This window comes from Amblyomma mixtum, chromosome 2, assembly GCF_055824585.1.
Source record: "Amblyomma mixtum isolate Tamu chromosome 2, ASM5582458v1, whole genome shotgun sequence".
Taxonomy (NCBI): Eukaryota; Metazoa; Arthropoda; class Arachnida; order Ixodida; family Ixodidae; genus Amblyomma; species Amblyomma mixtum.
In genome coordinates this window covers 236,021,849-236,037,268 of record NC_143013.1, presented here as the reverse complement: position 1 = coordinate 236,037,268, position 15,420 = coordinate 236,021,849, and the positions used below count along the sequence as shown (strand labels likewise).

Sequence of the window (15,420 nt, the reverse complement as noted above, 5' to 3'; positions counted from 1 at the left end):
GTTGCCACGGCAGTCTAGGGAGGGCTGTTTTTACACCTTTCATGGTCGTAAGGCACACTGGCGGACCGTGGTCAATAAAACCTGAGAAATATAGAAGCAAGTGTGACGCTTAGAATAATTTAGTGCACGGCAGGTGAAATATATTAGTAATTCGTGTCCTCGTTGATTTAGCTGGGCTATCTGACGATCCTTTTTCCGCAAAAGTACAGGATAAGCAAACCTCAACTGGACAACCTCTCCACCAGTGCTTGGTCATAATAGCAGTAGCATCTCTCTGTGGAGGTCGCAATCAAAAAAATATTTTTGATTTTTTTAATGAAAATCTTTAAAGAATACTAAATACCCGGAATAATTATTTCCTCCCTCAAACACGTTTTTATTCAAACAGCTTCGGGTCATACACTCCCGTAAACCATGCCCTCTCCGCTCTTTCAAAACGAAGTGCACTTCTCGCAATTAAAAGAAAGCACTCTGGTTCCATTACCACTTTCAACGAGAAATGTTGTAAGTAGTAAAGGACTACATCCACTTAGGACATGTATTCAACGCAAGTTTGGCAAATACAGCGGAGAAAAAGGCAAGGACGAAAAGCAAGGCGATTCTGTAAACTTCGTAATATATTCAGCTGTGAGACAACACTCGTGCGTTTCGTCACGCTTTTCGTCGTCTTTTTTCGCGCTGTGTTGTCCAAACATGCATCTTCTCCAACTAACCCAGTTCAGCGTCCTCACGCAGGTAGTAAATGTTGAAAATCTTAAGGAAATAGGTCCACTTAGGCCAGGCAGATTTGCAGATACGCATCACGAGAGCTAACTAAATAGAATAAGAATGAACTGCAGTCCATTTGGCTGGTACTCACAGATCATAAAAAGTTCCAGTTTACCAGTATCCCTCAAGAAAAAAACACAAAACAGCGGTATTTTACCGCTGCTCACGTGTGAGACATAAACGTCCACGCTAAGTAGGAAGGTTTTATTTTATTACTTGAGCACATATTTCAGGAACTTTTTCGAGTTCTTGGATAGAATGGCGAGTAATGGTTTTTCGTTCCGTGTTCGTTTAGTGTAGTATATGTTCTTATACTCGGCTCAAGCAGCGCGGTACACGAGGAATATCATTACTGTTGCGTCAACGAGACCTAAATCAGATACGTTCTCTTTTAAATACAAAGCTCTTAAAGCATATCTAGACCCGGATGTGCTCATGTTTGATCTGTGAAAATTTAGCGAAAAGCGAAGGAACGATAAGTTCAATGTTTACCGCGCTGAATTTTCTGCAATTTGATATCGTTTCCAAATGCTAAAAATAATGGTATTTGCTCTGTCTCCGTGTTATACTAGGTGGCGAAGGTCTGCTGAAACACATCAGGTGTTCCGGCCTGAAGAAAAACTTCACGGTAAGTAAGAGAAAAACCGAATTGGGTAGCACCAATGCATGACGTTGACGCACATTAAAAATCAGTTAGGTAAGGGAGCTCGCAAGTTGAGGTGCATCTACTTGCCGATATATTTATCATCCGCTTAAGGCAGATGCACCGTGTTAAGTGAAGATGCATAACCCCAGGTGTTGCGGATTGTGTACCGATATTCATGACTTTTGATCCATCCTAACCATGTAGAATTATAGTAAGTTGCTAGCTGACGTTGCGGGTGTTTGTAAGGTTATGACGTAGGCGTCGATCAGTACAAGGGAAAAGATTTGATTTCTTAGCCAAAACGTTGCATTCACCTTTGCATAATGACTCGCTTTGTGGCACTTCTGTAGTAGGTTATGAGTACGGCCGGTGAGGATTGTTGTAACGTTTTTTGCAGTATACCTGAAGAAATATTCTGAACGCAGGGTTCTCTCGCATTAACCTTGTTAAGGTTTACATGCACTTTGTTTATGATTTAAGGGTTAGTTCTTCGCGTTGTTTCTGCAGTGATCGAGACTTTCCAAATAGCCACTGCTACGATTCCTCATGAAGAAAAAAAATCATATAAGATGTGCAAATATGCGAAGCAGTGCACTTGAATTACTTCAATTTCTTTTGCAGCGAGACGGAGTGGCAAGAAACTGCTCCTTTAAATGTATTCGTCATGGCAAGATCCTTACGGCTATAGTGAAAAACTCAATGCCGTGCTTGGTAAGCAAATTTCGTAATTCTGTGCTTTCGTATCGGTGTCCACGTGGCGATTAGTAGAATAAACCTGTATGCACGACGCACCGCACGAGCGTGTTTTTGCTAACATTCATGCCGCGTTCTTCACGAAACGGCAACCACACTCTCTAGGAAATGGAATTCTTCAGAGATTATCGCTTGCACATTTCCACTGATTTTTTTTGCTGTTTATTGTTGTAGTTATTTCAGCAATCTTTTATTTTTATTTTTTATTAACTTTGTATAACGCAAGTGTTTATCGCATTCTCTGTTTAGTTTGGTCACACAGTTCATATGCTCTTGAAGCTACGTACGATCAAGCTAAAAAAGAAAATGTGTTCTTGAAAGGTTATATCCTTTTTATATTTCGAGACTACGAATCTGTCAGGTTTCATAAGCATTAAATAATTTTAGCCGAAATCCTCGGTAAGCTAAGGCGAACATTGCACGGAGCCTACGGTGCACTTGAAGCTGAACATGATGCAGTACGTGAGAATGGACATGAAGCCCGACATGTGTAAGAATTAACACACTACCACTTTCTACACGAGCATTACGCAGGTGAAAAAAAAAAAAATTACCCTAAATGAGCGATGAGCGTAATTTGGAACAGCGGCACCGAAAACATAGAAAAGCTTTGTTTCCAGTTGCCTTGTACCAATGGACGATTGCCTCAGCGTGCTGCTTTTACGTGTTCTAACTCATAGCCTCTCGCGATGTGGGCTACAACTCGTCGCCTTCGTCAACCCTTCATTTCGTTCTGCGCCGAGATTTTTTGCTGAGGCCTCTGAAAACGCCCTGCTTAGCGCGGTGGAAATAGATGTTTCAAGAGCTCCGAAGCTAAGAAAAAAATCGGAGGACCATGAAGCACCGCCTTTAAGGGTATTACGCGATAGCACTATTCGGTCCCACCCGGCAGCAACTTCTATTGCCTACGCAGCCATGGTCACTGTTTTATATTATATCACAGACCACATGGCATACATCAGAAGCCCGGCTCTAACCATGGGCTACGAACGTACTACCTGCGTGGCCTAAGGATAGTGTATCTGAAGAGCAATGAAGGGTTTGTTTACTGACTACTTACCGATATTTTATTTTCGCCGCAATTCGTTTACTTTACATATTAACATTTCATATGGCCGTTTGAGTTGTCTTGCGACCATTCAGTCACAAGTTTTATGAGTTTTTCCTGAGTTTTCAAATACGCTGCTTTACGGGAAACTTAGCCACCTTTTCGACTAATCCGGATTTTTCGCTCACAACTACAACGCCATCGGATTTTCTGAAGAACGGAGCCCTTAAAGCTATCGCTTAAGAACGGCTCATGGTGGAAGTTCTCAAGACCTGAAACTAACCCAGTGGGCCATGTGCTCTGTGAGGTAGAAGAACTCAAGCGAGCGAAAATGACACAATATTCAGCAGCCAAAAGAGCGTACCGACACTCGAGAGCGGATACTAGAATCTATAAGCGTTCCCAGACAAGATGTTTTCAGCGACAAGTTCTGTGCTGACATCTTACATCGACAACGAGATAGGCTACGAATGTTTATAATCTTCCGAATTTTCTAATTAAAGAGAGCAAGCTAGACACTTTGCTCACCTGTTATCACCAACTTAGGCACAAAGTTTTGTTTTCCAGCTTTGGGAAATTTTGAACGAGCTGCATTTATGTTGCTTTCTTCAAACGAACTTTGGAGTGATCCATTCGGTTGAGAATAAAAAAAAGCTGCGAGGACAAAAACTGTCACATGACTATTTGCTACCTGCTGTCGACCTTCGAATGTATCCCGATCAGAGAGTCTTGGTGACAGCAGCCGAGATAAAAGCTATGGTAAGCATTTCGCTTTACAAGAACAGGTTAGGCATCCCTCCGTCTGTTTGCAAGGAATTATTGCCACAAAACGACGAATGAATGTCTCCTACTCCGGTTCGAGAATATTAATTATGACAAAATGAAGTGCTGAGGAATGAAACCACAGCTCTGTTGGCGGCTTCTCATTAATACGGGTAACTATTTTATGAAATTTTTGGCACCGACAAAGACATGTCAGTTACGAATAGCGCTCCTAACCGTGCTGAAGGCGGGACCTGTAGCCGATAATATTCAAAGCATGTTTTCGCCGTGTGCAATGGGCACCTGAATTGGCATAACAAGCAGAGTGCTGTTTACATACTTTAAAGTCTACTTTTTTACAACAAAAAAAAAAACATTGTGCAAGGTTGCATTTAGCCCACCTTTGATACTAAGAAGGTGAAAGTCGTATTTAGCGACCACATGTGTGATTGGGTGAGTTTCCGCTTATAGAAAGGTTGACGACAAAGAAGGAAGAAAACCGTGGGCGCAGGCGCGGACGTTAAATTGAACAATTGATTTGAAGTGTGCCAGCATAACAGGACAGTTCATTCTGGAACCAGCCCTAAGCTCTAAACCTTTTCATTCTATCATATGTTCAACAATGTTTACCACCCAGCCTGTGCTATGTTTACAAGCGATGGATTATTAACTGATTTTTTTTTTATATTTGCAGGCGACCAACGCCGTAAAAGGGACCTGCATCAACGGCGTGTGCATGCCAGTAGTGCGCTCCACTTTGGTACCCACTGCGGGAGGTAAACTGAGCAAACGGGGCACAATGATAAAAGGCACCAGTGTAACGGCATTGTATACAGGCGGTTCCTCAGCTGAAGCGCATGAAACCACGGCTTCCTCCATGCTTACCGAATCATCCGGTACACAAGACCCTAGGCGGTTGAAAACAACCTCAATGTATATCCCCGCATTATTTTCCCGTGGCGTGAATGAAAGAGGAAAAAATGTGACAGACAGCGGTGCATCAAGTAATTTCACGCCAGTGATCACAAGAGGAGAAATATCTGCGTACGGAACATCTACTCCGCGAAAAAAGGAAGAAAGAACACAGATACGTAAACATTTTCGCTCAGAAACAAAACAGAGCCTGGTCAGAGAGCACGGCAATGCCACTCGCACTAGAAGACCACAAATACAGAAACATAAAACACAAAAACAAAAGAAAAGCAAAAAACGTCGCTATAAGTCAAAATTGACCACGCCACGCTCTACAGAAAACGTTGCAACCAGTTCAAGCAAAAGCAGGCCTTCAGGTGAAAGGCAAATCTCTTCATCTGTGGCCACTGTTGCCGGAATGGCAAATTCAGCGGACTCTGTCCAGTCAACAACGCATTGGACAAAAGTCGGCAACCTGAATTTTACTCGTAACGACACAACGAAAGGAGAGCCTGTCGCGAGAACGAATGCTGCACGAGCCACCACCGAAACTTCAAGGCACGTGACACACGTGTCTGTAGCAGGCGCTACTGCTATGAGATTAGTTAAAATTACGGTGCCTGCACCTTACCACACGAATACACAGCGGTTGTTTCTCAGAGATGGTGTAGCGACCACAGAAGCCCCGGAGATAAAAATGGTAGCGGCAGTGCAGAAGGAAGGAGATAAAGGGCATCTTGGCCCATACTTAACCAGGAGGAACGTTCTGGCTACTGCAGCCCAAGCCTCCGAGTTAAACGCAAGATTTAAACTAAGTACATCGACGTACACCACAAAGACGGACCCCCATCTCCCCTATTTGTCAACAACAGCCTTTACTGAGCCAACAGAAATATTCACTGCTGATTTGGGGAGCAACACGATTTCTAAACAAGTACCCTCATCGCAGGACATGAGTTCACCGTATGCTGTGTTGTCCACGCGTGGTGCTTTAGCTACTTCTCTCAGTCACGATAAGTCTGTACCAACGACGCCGACTTCTGCGATTCTCACTGAAAATGTAATTCCCTCTCCTCAAGAACTGAATACGTCACAAAAACTAAATGAATCTAGCAGCGTCCGACAGTACATGAGCATCGCTGTGCATGAAGCAGGAACTACATCTGCGCAGGCTACTGCCGCTAGTGGACTGAATTCAAGTGCTACGACTGTATCTTGGCATAGTGGGACACCTGTGCTTTATCGCAAAATAAATATGACGGAATGGTTATTATTCGTCTCAGCGCTGGCAAAAGCAAAATATGTTAAACAGAAATTGACTGCGCACATGCTAGCTACAGCAAGCAATGCACCAATTCAGTCAACATCTGAACTTCGGAATGGGAAGACTGTAATGAGCGAAATTTCGACAGCAGCTTCAAGTAATTTTCATATTGTGCACAGCCACCAGAGTGCGACTACACCTGTAACTTCACCCCGGAATTTTCCGAAGTCTGATGATCTTAACGAAGACGTCAGAGCACCCCCTATAGTGGAACCTCTGAATGACAACTCTGCTCTTGTGGATAGATACAGTGCAACGAACAAGGATATTCAAGCTACGAGCCGAGAGCCATTTATCGTATTCACCGATTTTTACTACAAATTCGTCGTGCTTTCCAAAGTTCACACAACTCCTCCGACGTCAGTGCATTAGGGAGCGAAGCCAACCACACAAGGCATGAGACTTCCGAGGACAACGGAAAGTTAAAAAGAAAGCATATGCACTCGAATACCAGTTTAGATAACTTGATTGTACTTTGAATAAATGGTTCAATTGCAAGATTGCCTAACCTAATTGAGCATGCAGCCACCTAGTTTGCCAAACTTATTTGGAACGAGCTCATGGTCTCTAGGACTCCCGCTTAACAATACTAATGACGGCACACATGCATCGGGAACTTGGCCTTTTTCACATAAATATGGCTTTCTGCTCAATATTTGTGTTTTTCATTTACACAGCCGTCGTCGCTGCGAGATCGTATCTCCTCTTGTGGGAATTTTTTAATTTTTTTTAGTGCAAACACTTGCTTGACTTCGAAATGTTTCAAATTCTGCGATCACACTTATCCACACCTTTGAGCAACTTTCATGGTCTTTAATTCGGAAAAAGGTGTTACATCGAGCAGGTCACAAAACTCACACAAAGGCCAATAAATTACGATGATTCAAAAGTCGGCTTTGTTGGAAAGAAGCGCCACCACGAGGTTTTCATGGGACTGAGACAATTTTAACCTGCCTAGACATGCTCCTCTAATCCTCAAGCTAAGTGCAGCTTAGTAAAAACAAAGCTAAGCAGACACGAAATTTCAGAGGTTAGCACGAAAATCACAGCTCCACAGAATTTCGCTAGGTGCGCGTTGTCAGAATGGTCGTTTCCAAAGATTTGCGGGTGTGAATTGTTCGAGTTTCTCTCGTATTAGTGTACTCAGAGCAGAAGAAAAATTGTATTCTCATGGTCTCGAAATTGTTAGTTAAAGTTACACTTTCAGGGTGCTAAAATTTCTTCAGCAGGACCAGATTTGCCCTTATGGTCTGGTCAAGAAAGTTCGAAAAATTCGGTTCAAGTAACCTTGGCTCAAATTCAACTTCGCTGTGTTCGGTATTTCAGGCTGCAATTTGCGTTTCGCACAGTAGAGAGTGTGAGTTCTACGATAATTATGACAACTCTGCGACAGGAATTCCATGCATGCGGTTTATTTATGGTCGTCGGCAACGCGCTGTATTCTTAAAGGTGCAGTGAAGAGGAATCTGAACTCCTCTTTTTGCCGCGGGAACTCAATCTACACGTTCCGAGGATTATTAGAAACTTCGATTTATTGCCCCATGTGGCCGATTTCCCTTATTAAATCGAATTAATGTCCGGCTCCCGCCTTTTTTTTTAATTCTCCCCCGTACGGTGGGTGGAGTCGACCAACGCGTGTATACTCTGTTTCATACATAGCAGTCAACGCAGCAAAGGCTGCGGCGCCTGTTCGCGTTCCTCGTCCGCATCGTAATGTAGTGCGTCGAAAGTGAAAAGAGTAATAAATTTAAAATTAAAGTAAATGTCGGTCGTTATTGTAGTATAATAATAAAACTGTTTTATTTTGCAAAAAGATTGCTTTTTCTTTAATTTTCTTCAAAACAGAGTGCCTTAGTTTTCTGGTTTTTTTTTCGGCTGCTCCTGTATCAGATTTTCGCCGCTAGGCCAGCCGGTGATGTCTGCTTTCGTCTTTCGGTTTCTGAGTCTGCGAAAATGGCACCGCTATCTCCTACTCGCTTGTTATCTTCACCCACTGCGGCTTCAAAAACATCTCCTGCTCGCCTATTCTCCAAGCTGCAGTCTCCGAAAATTTCGAAAGAAAGCAGGTGAGTGTCAACGTTTACTCTAGCGTAAGCCAGCGCTTCCCGGAGAAGACTGTGCGTGATGTTTGCGAAACTGTGAGCGAGATGACCGGGATGAGCCCTCGGACAGTTGCGACGTTCAAGAAAGAAGGTCTCTCTACTGGAATAAGATCACTGCAAAAACGGCCTAGCAAGGTGACAATATCTAGCTCTCGCAGTGTTAAATATGACAGCTTTGCACTCAACGCCATCCGACTCAAGTTACATCGAATGTACGTCTGCCTTTTCCCTTCGAAACAAGTAAACAGCGCTGTGTTTTTCAAAGTAGGTATTAGAGTGTGACAGTTTCGAGTTTCTACCTAATGAATCTTTTAAGAAATATAAAAAAACAGCCAAGCCGGGAGTCGAACCTTGGCCCCTTATAAAATGAACAGACAGGCGCGCGCTTCGTACCACTCAGCCACGACGCGAGGCGGACGGATTACATTTCGCTTGTTTTTTGCAGCGGACTACTTTCGTACCTTTGGCAGCGTTGACTGCTATGTATGAAACGCAGTATAGTGCCTTTCACCCAGTCCCGTGGCGGCTTGCCGCTCTGCCATCGGCGGAGTAATACGTAGTAATCCGTACAAGCAAATAGTCCGCGCGTATTTTTATTTCTGCGGGCTTATTTTGCGACTTTATTATCTGCGAATGAAACTATTTATTCACGAAAACCTAAAAAACAAAATAAAGCGAAAGCAAAGCCTCCACGGAGCTGGTTGAAGGGCACTCCACGCGTTGGTCGACTCCGCCCACCGTATGGGGAGAATTCAAAAATAAAGGCGGGAGCCGGACGTTAATCCGGTCTAATTATGAAAAGAGGCCACACAGGGCAATAAACCAAGGTTTCTAAGAATGCTCGGAAAGTGTAGATCGGGTTCCCGCGGCAAAAAGACGAGTTCAGATTCCTCTTCAGTGCACCTTTAATATGCCATTGCGTTGTTGGTATCAAAAATAAATAAATAATTATGACATGGGCTGCATAGATTTCCTTTTGTCAGGCGTATTTTGAACAAAAAAAAAGATTAAAAGCAATATTGTTCTCGTGTTCTAATAGCGGCTAACTTTTTTTATATGACATGCTGGCTGGGCGGTTCAGCATTCAGCAGCTCAGCACAACGTCGTGTTGTTAGATCACGGCATCTGCGTCCGTCTTTCAGCGGTAGAACGCGATCAGGGACTTGCGCTCTTTGACGCCAGCTTCTTTGATACGTTCAGCCCACATATCATAAGAAATATTTTGTTCTGAAGTGCTCTGAACACAGAAACTGTATTGGAACTGTGCCTTACTGTTATGTTTCTTCATTACGCAAGCCCAGCTTTGTAGTCGCAGCGTGTAGGCCTTAAAGGTACAGAATAAATGCGTGAAAAAAGTTGTTTTTCTGCCTTGATGATTCTCGTGACAAGCTTGCATCAGCGGTTCCACCAATGCAGTATGGACCCTCATAATGCGCTGCTCAGGGTAGCCACGCTTTCCAACTTCCAATACGTAGGGTATATTGTCTACATGCCAAAAGATAATCGTAAATAAGCAGCAGAATTATCTTGAGAAGTGGACTGCACAGATCTCCTTACTTCAGACTGTATGACGTCACTTGTGACTAATGTCGCCCTTGGTGACATTTCCACGGCAAAAAATGACTAGTTTGATCACGATACCCGTGTCCAAAGGGATGATGTGCGAGTCCATGAACCATGTATGTCAGACAGTAAATTCCTTTACATATATATGTCCACGCTGGCAAAAGATGTGGAATTGAAGCACAAGTCTGAAAGATAAATGGGGCCTATTAAGACGTCTTCAGGTTTTGCAACGAGCATGTGTTTTGGCGGCTTGTTTACCTCTACAGGACACTGAGGACTACTCCATCCATTTATGCTACTAATTAAAAATTCATTGTTTCTCTCATTTTAAATACGCTACGTTGTTTGGTTGCAAAAAAAATTACGGCTGCTTGACCTGAATTTAATAGTTTTGCCGCTCTCCCATCGAACTCTGGACGTCTACACAGACGACTGACTGTTGCCAATTTTTACATAAATGTCGTTATAGCATATCCTCTGCAATAAGCACCAAAAATTCAGAATTGGCTCATACTGTTTAGGTTTTAAATAGGACAGTGATGGGAACACCTGCATTCTTTGTCTTTTCTAGCCTATAAAAACTCCGTTTTCGGTAATAATAGTCCCTTTCCCGTAAGGCCAACTTCAGTATGTCTTCAGGGCCCGTTTAAAGAGCAGTTGAACTAAGTTCGAGCATTCTACGAGATTCAATAATTGAATGTATGGTGCCTCCAGGTAAAGCTTGCCAAGTTTTTCTGCTCTAGCTTTTCAAACGGTGACGTAATCGCTGATTCAAGCTCAGAATTTTTGTCGCAGAATACAAGAAGCGTAGAGATGCTTGATGATGACTTCAAGTACCTTGAAATTTCACCTTACCGCATGTCTTCGGATGCCACCAAAAATGTTTCCATGGCTTTGAATTCCGCGGTTTGGTTTTCTTCATTAATGACATGCGAACATGCATTTATGCGTTGGAAATTTACCGCCACCCTAGATAGTCGGCACTATTCGCCGAAAAGAAGGGCGAAATCCGCCGCATTCTTAATTGGCGATTACAATACTATTTCTAAAGGTCGTCACATTCTTTACCAGTAAGTTTCACACATTCGAGCACTTTACGCTCACGGAGCATTAAGGTGACCTCAGCCGGGCTTGAAATCCCCGAACTAAAATTATTTATTAGTGCTTTACGCACGTTACCTCACGATAAACGTTCCGCATTCCCCAGCCTACACTCTAGCCATGACCGCTTTTTGACTGCTCCTTCACTATTTATTCTTGAAACGCGCTCTTTTCTCTTTTGAAAGCCCGGCACTGTTCAGCGAGAAGGATTGAGAAATTGAAATAAATGAAGGAAGATGGCTTAAACATATAGTATAGAAGATTATTTGAGACATTATTATTATTTCGTTGTTGAATGCGCTAGGCAAAGCATCTTTAAGATAAATGCCAGCGGCCAAAAATCCGAGGTGAGCTTAGAGGGCACGTATTGCGAAGGCAAGTTAACCGATCATCTTTAAGGATAACGAATTGGATACCTAGAGCCGAGTCCTTATCAAGCCAAGCATTCCAGGTGCAGTTTTTAGACCTCTTTGCTGCGTAGTTGGCGAGGAAGTTTTTCCGCGAGAAGGAAAGTTGGCAATTGTAATAAGAATGCGAAGACCGTTAGTTTGCATTTTGTGGAGCTAGTGTGCGTACATTTGAAAATTGTTTTTGAAAAGATTCAAGTGACATTAATAATTACTTCCCAAAAGCGCACAAATGTAAGCCAAACAGATAAGCACTTACTGCACGCGAAAAGTAACGACATTAGATCAAAATTAGTTTAGAAGAGTAAGGCACATATTTTTATATTAGTTTTCAGTCTCCATGCATATAAAGAAGCACACAGGTCAGAACATTTGGAAGCATTCTAGATGTCTTCACTTATTGCTCCATGCAAGTAACTGAACTTGAAATTGGCGTCCAAAATTTCACATTGTTTAAAAAAAAAAGGGTGTTCCGGGCTATCCTGAATTGCCGCTCCACTGACGCATACGAGGGTGGCCGAGTGGTGTAGATAAAAGCATTTTCAGCCCTTAGTTCCGCTAGCAATCGTGATGTCGCCGACGTCGCTCTCCATCCAGTGGTCATATCTGTTGATGTTTCATGCAGGCCCAGTCCCTTTAAATCAATGATTTATTCTTCCGCGACATTTTTGGATGCGTTCTCTGTTTCCTGTTCATGTGGCGGCTACAAAGTGAGCGCAGCTTCGTGCTTTTCACCTGGTAAAACTTGTCAAGAAAAGCAATGTTTAAATATAATTGATCCACTCAGTTTTGCACCACACTGTTCCACTCATAGAAGCCTCAGTAAGCCTCAGTAAGTAGAATACCTGAATAATTTGTGATTCGCTGATGACATTGCCTTGCTAAGCCACTCAGGACAAGAACTGCAAAGCATGATCAATCAGTTAGACAGGCAGAGCAGAACGGTGGGGCTAAGAATTAACATGCAGAAAACCAAAGTAATGTTCAACAGCCTAGCAAGGGAACAGCAGTTCGCAATTGGCAGCGAGGTGCTGGAAGTAGTAAGAGAATATGTCTACTTAGGGCAGGTAGTGACCGCAGATCCGGATCATGAGAGGGAAATAACTAGAAGAATAAGAATGGGGTGGAGCGCATATGGCAGGTTCTCTCAGATCATGAATGGTAGCTTACCAATATCCCTGAAGAGAAAAGTATACAACAGCTGTATCCTACCGGTACTCACCTATGGGGCAGAAACGTGGAGGCTAACAAAGAAGGTTAAGTTTAAGTTAAGAACAACGCAGCGAGCTATGGAAAGGAAAATGATATGTGTAACGTTAAGAGATCGGAAGAGGGCGGAGTGGGTGAGGGAACAAACGCGGGTTAATGACATCTTAGTTGAAATCAAGAGGAAGAAATGGGCTTGGGCAGGGCATGTAATGCGAAGGCAGAATAACCGCTGGTCCTTAAGGGTAACGGAGTGGATTCCAAGAGAAAGCAAACGTAGCAGGGGAAGGCAGAAAGTTAGGTGGGCGGATGAGATTAAGGAGTTTGCGGGGATACAGTGCCGGCAACTGACAAAGGACAGGGTTATTTGGAGAGACATGGGAGAGGCATTTGCCCTGTAGTGGGTGTAGTCAGGCTGATGATGAAGTATCAGCCGACGCAAATAAACCTTAAAATTTTAACAGCAGATTCTCTCTCAAAACGCGGTGCGCGCGTTAGTTGGGCTTCTCGCCAAAATACGTCCCACCCAACTCTCCCCGTGTCCCTTTTATCTTCATAACTCGGGCAATTAGCAAGAAAAGACAATATGAGCAAAGCAATGGAAACAGAAGGAGGGCCGAACACTTCACTTTCACTGCGCTCAAGGGAGAAACAAGCGCCGAACTCAGCGCGTCTGCGGTTAACTGCTACCCGCACCATTTGAAGCGTTCCAACAAGGTTGTTTTGCACCGTGGCGCCTTCGGCGCATTCTAATGGGGAATAAACGTGGTTTCTATCAGTCAACAAGGTTGTGCATTGCTTCAGCGGTACCGTTCACCTTGGCTGCTTTCGATGGAGAATGTTCGTGCCATGCGCGTTTTCAAATACTCCTCTGCACCTCGTAGCGACGAGTGTTATCAACCACCGCTACGTGCTCTTGGCCGAAGTAATCTTGGGTATGTGTTTGCCTGTTTTGTTCTTTCAAACGATGCATTAAACCAGAAATTTTCATATATTGATCCCCATGGTATACTCCTGCAACCGCTAAATACTCTATCATTAAGTTTCATCTTATTGCTCTCGCTGTTTCATTAATAGAGCAATAGATTTCATGGTTAGGAAGTGTTCGTCTGACGTAAGGGAGGAAACACACTGCAGTATAATCGCTGATACGTAGTTTTACTTACTACAACGCCTAAGCCAGTACGTCTCAAGAGCTGGAAGGACAAGAAACGACACATCAGCGGATGCATTTCTATCTTTTTTTATGCGTCACGCCCGCTAGACGCTTTTTACACGTCACAGCTCTCGTGCGGTTGGTGAAACAAAAACCGAAGCAGCATAGAAAAAAAAAACTTCACTTCGAAATTATTAAGCGTTTATGAGCGAATAACACAAACTGATGCATGTATTCTGACGACTTGTACATGTTTACGGAGAAGAAAATATGTAACTGAAATGAGGCGCCTCCTGTCCTTTGACACCGTGAAAACATAAGTGAGAATTTGCACCACGCGTTTAAATTGTTACGTACTGACTGGGGGGTCGGAGATTGACAAGACCACCGGCGTCTCTTCTCGAGTGCCTTGTCCGCTCTTCGAAAGCAACCTCGTTGTCCGGTGGCCACGATGGTGACAGGTGCTGATTTTCTGTGTTACAGAGGTTTCTCACTAATACTGCGCAAAGCAGTAAGTGATGGTTTCAGAGGCAATATATTGAAAGTATGACCCCAAGCTGAACTTAGCGTGCAATATTTGTGGGCGAACAAGGCGCAGGTGCACTGGCTAGAATATTTCGCACAGCGCAAATATGCGTCCTGGAAATGTTCTTGTGGTGACGACCTAAAAGTAACCTCCCCTAAAGGGAAAAGTTACGCGGGAATATGATGCTTGGTTCAGAGAATCTGCAGCCTTTGCTTTTTTTTATTGCGAAAGCAATGCTACGCTCATGAACGGCCTTTCGCGTAGCGGCGGCCGGTAGCCACGGTTGACCTTTAGAATGACCTCTGACGTCATACCAGGGTGAGAGATGGGCTACCAAGTCGAGTCGCGCAGCGGCGGCTGGTAGCCATGCGTGACATTTAGAATGACCTACGTCGTCTGTCATGCCTATTTTATTGTGGGTCTCTTGACCACCCTTTGAGTGTGGTGATGGTCCAATTTTCCGCAGAATGCGGATAGAGAACGCAGGTAAAAATATACCGTGGGTGACCCAGCTAAATGTAGCTACGTGACTTTTTTAAATATACGGACCATCGCATGAAAAGAGCTTGATGATGTGGAGAGTCATGTGACCTAGTCTACCTCATGCTGTCATTAGCAGCCGTGTCGGCAGCCGCATCGGGAGATTTGTCCGCGTTTCGGCGTCCCTACTTAAAAAGAAGCATCGTCGAGGCTGGCAATCGAACCAGGGCCTTTGGAATTTGAAGCGGAGACGCTACCACTCCGCCACGAATGCTCAAGGTATGAGCATGAATAAAGGCGCATCTAGTGAATGTATGGGTTTCATAAATAAAATGAAAAGAATAAAAGAATAAAAAGTAAATAAAAATAAAAAAGCAATGAAAGGGAAAGAAACAAAAATAAAAAATAAAATAAAATAAAAACATCAGATGTGAAAATAAAAATAAAAACAATAAAAATAAAAAAATTAATAAAAAGCAAACAGTGCTCCAGGAAAAGCTTTCGCCTTGCAGCCGTTCAGTGAGCCTAAGTGCCCGCTGAATTTTTTCCGGGCTCCAGCCTCTTTAACGAAGCCACTGAAAATCCGACACACAAGTAAGCCGTGCAAAGAAACCTGTTTCTTCATATTTACTTTTGCAGAAAAATTTGGTACTATACACCATT

At 43.4% G+C, this 15,420-nt stretch overlaps 1 long non-coding RNA gene across 1 annotated transcript; it reads left to right on the top strand.

Annotated features, from left to right (window-relative positions):
* The first annotated feature begins 1,117 nt into the window (after nucleotides 1-1,117).
* On the top strand, nucleotides 1,118-5,907 carry LOC149363006 (uncharacterized). The gene is made up of 3 exons (XR_016288553.1): nucleotides 1,118-1,396; nucleotides 2,036-2,125; nucleotides 4,672-5,907. It is a non-coding gene; the product is annotated as an uncharacterized LOC149363006 (long non-coding RNA).
* Nucleotides 5,908-15,420: the final 9,513 nt, after the last annotated feature.